Source organism: Trachypithecus francoisi, unplaced genomic scaffold (genome assembly GCF_009764315.1).
Source record: "Trachypithecus francoisi isolate TF-2019V2 unplaced genomic scaffold, Tfra_2.0 Lachesis_group12, whole genome shotgun sequence".
Classification (NCBI taxonomy): domain Eukaryota; kingdom Metazoa; phylum Chordata; class Mammalia; order Primates; family Cercopithecidae; genus Trachypithecus; species Trachypithecus francoisi.
Window position 1 is genome coordinate 42,993,323 of NW_022681457.1, and position 3,502 is coordinate 42,996,824.

The 3,502-nt window shown below is 37.2% G+C and overlaps 1 pseudogene; it reads right to left on the reverse strand.

Moving 5' to 3' along the window:
• Positions 1 to 285: 285 nt before the first annotated feature.
• Positions 286 to 1,075, reverse strand: LOC117093841 (annotated as a pseudogene).
• Between the last annotated feature and the right edge of the window lie 2,427 nt (positions 1,076 to 3,502).

Genomic DNA, 3,502 nt, shown 5'->3' on the forward strand with positions numbered 1-3,502 from the left:
ATATTTAAATAAATCAATGACATGGATCTTTCCCTGGTAGAATTTATAGTCTAATTGAAAAGTAGGCACTATACCCTTCACAAACAAAACTGCCGTATCAGCGTTTCTTGGCTTTTTATCACCATGAAAAACATAGCAATTTCGCCTGGCCATACACTCCAATGAATAAACACTGTGGGTGATGTACAACACCTGTTTATTCACTAAAAAACATGACATTCTTTTTTTTTTTTTTTTTTTTCAATTTGAGAGCAGGTACTGTTTATTAACTGACCAGCTTAGAAAAATAATCATGGTCTACCTTAGTTCTTTCTTCTAAAAAACCTGTTGATCTGGTCCTCTCTGTTGCCAGCATCTCCACCTTCTACAAAATGGGTGGTCTTTTTCTTCATTCCGCCTCGTGGAGAAGATAATTCAAAGGGCCACAGGAAGTTATTTGCTTCTTTGAAGTGTTTTCCAACAGTATAGATCTCATGAATCAGATCCTCCATGCATATGATGCCATATTTACCAAGAGATCGAGCAATCCAAGCGTTGTCTGTCAAAGCAATTCTCTTCTTATTGATTTTGCCATAACCACACTTGTAGATTAGTTCATTTACTGACTTCAGAGTTGGGTACCCCCACACAATCTATGGTTCTACGATCCTCAGCATGTTAACCGAAGCTTTGTTGAGCTTCACAAAAGTTCCACTGAAGATTCGACGAAGGAGAAGAAGCTGCAACACCTTTCGGACATTTTGGCCACACCATTGATACCCCTGATCCTGACGAGAAACACTGATTTGGGTTCTGCAGGTATATAGAGGTTGCCAGCTTTTCTTGCCATCCTCACCATTCGAATTTCGGTTCTGTACATTTGCCTATATTCCTTGTGATAGTGCTTCGCTTTTTCACAGATAAGCTTCCTGCTTGCCTTTTGAAGCATCTTTTGGACAAACTTCTTTCTCAGGCGCTTGATCTTCGGCTCTGCCAAATTCCTTCACTTTTTCTTAAGGGTTTCTGGCACAGCAGGAACATTCTTTTTCTTCTCTTCAACGCCTAACACCTTCTACGGTTCCAGCCAGAAAATAGTTTTTTTGTTTTTTGTTTTTTGACATGGAGTCTCGCTCAGCCGCCCCCAGGCTGGAGTGCAGTGGCGCCATCTTGGCTCACTGCAACCACCATCTCCCGGGTTCAAGTGATTCTCCCTGCTCAACCTACCGAGTAGCTGGGATTACAGGCGTAGCTGGGATTACAGGTCCCGGTCATGTCCGGCTAATTTTTGTATTTTAGTAGAGTCGGGGTTTCACCATGTTGGCCAAGCTGGTCTTGAACTCCTGACCTCAGGTGATCCACCCGCCTCGGCCTCCCAGGGTGCTGGGATTACAGGCGTGAGCCACCAGGCCCGACCTTTTTTTAAAATAATGAAGTTATCATGTGAGCAAATGGGACCATTGTCAGTACAGAAATAGATTCAGACCTCTCATAGTTTTTTTCTTCTTAAAGTGTATCATGTTAAGGTTTCTTGATTTTTGTCATTAGTAACAAATTATTTACAACTATTGACATTTCAATTTAAAATAACTTTTTGCATCTTATATAGTTTTTGAGGGCTTATGTAGTTGTGGAAGGGTTTACTGAGAAGATGAACCTTGAAGGATGTGTATTATTGACTGAAAAGATATCTTTAAGTTACTATGGCTTATCTTTTACTTAAATAAATTAATCTTCTTGAAATCTGTTGTTTTCTTGAGCAACAACAAAACAATACAAACTGCATTCAAGTTCACTGAGAGGATCCATTGGACTGGTTGTGTAGCTCCATAACCAAAATTGTATTGTATTAAATTTGTGTTTTACGGTTTAATTGGAATGCCTAGAATCAAATTTAGTTCTTCTAATGAGGTCTCATATCTAATTGGACAATATATTGATGTTTATTTTTGCTACAAAATAATGGGAAAATGTATGTCCCCTGTTCCACTTCCCATGTCTTATCTATCAGCATCTACAAAGGGTCTCACTCTCTATTGACAAGCAATTATTGACCACCCAAAAAAACAATTTCAGGATAGTTTTCATGAAGAAACACTTATTTTAAAAAGAGGTAAACAGTTAAAACATTTTATCAATTCTAACTATCCTGGCTTTTAACTAAGACATTTGTTTATATTACAAAACAAGCATTTGCAAATTACAAATTTCTGGAAAAAAATTATCTTTTCTAATGAAAGAAAATATTTTGAATGATGAAAATAGCAAGTAGAGAAGCATATCTACAGATTTCATATCTATACTGTGGTTTTCTTATATTTTGCAACGTACAGTCAAAGGCAAATTAGAAAACCAACTGCATATGGTCCAAAGATTCCTTTTTCTGCAATAACCTAAAATCTGATTCTGAAATCTTTCACTGATAATTACACTTGTGTTTAAGGCAATGTTTCCCTGTTGTTTGGTGATATGGTTTGGCTGTGTCCCCACCCAAATCTCATTTTGAATTTTAGTTCCCATAATCCCCATGAGTTCTAGGAGAGACCCAGTGGGAGGTAATTGAATAGTGGAGGCAGTTCCCCTATGCTGCTGTTCTCGTAATAGTGAGTCAGTTCTCAGAAGATCTGATGGTTTTATAAGGAGATTTTCCCTCTTTTGCTTGGTACTTCTTCTTGTTGCCACCATGTGAGGAAGAACGTGTTTGTTTCCCCTTCCTCCATGATTGTAAGTTTTCTGAGGCCTTTCCAGCCATGCTGAACTGTGAGTCAATTAAACTTCTTTCCTTTATAAATTTCCCAGGCTCGGGTATATCTTTATTAGCAGTGTGAGAACGGACTAATACATTTGGTCCTCATGGCATATTTTTTAATCTAGAATTTTCCATGGACTTTAAAGAATGCTAACTAAGCTAACAATGTTTCATACAGTACATTCATCACAGTGGCTGTACAATACTGTACTCTGTACTGTCATATCCAGGGCACCATTCACTAGGTAAACTTCAGCTCAAAGACTTTGTTTGAATTGTTACTAACTTGCCTGGTCCTTAAGAGGCAATCTTCCTGTGGGGGCTCAATGTTATATAACCCTCTTATCTCTTATTCTCATTTGATTATACCTTTCTTCTCAGCAACTCTTATGACCTGTTTGGCCCAATATCATAATATTCTTATAATTTCTGCAGCTGTAGTAAAAGTACATTCTAAACATTGATCAATTTGGCAGCATATTTATTAAATATTATAGCCTTTGAAAGGTGTAACATGGGGAATATGCTGTTTCCTTAAACAGTTAGTTTTGTGGACAATTAGAGTTCACCCTATAAACATATCCAGTCTAAATGTATTTTGAATATCCCTCATAGGTCTATTTTTTAATGTCCTAATTAAGTTTTCATTTTACCCAGTTTACGTTTTCCCCAGTGTTGAAATGTAAAGACCAGATGACAGATTATTTTGTGGCTAATACTACCAACATTTATAAATTTGTGATACAAAGAACTGAATCCTAATTTAATAGAAAATAA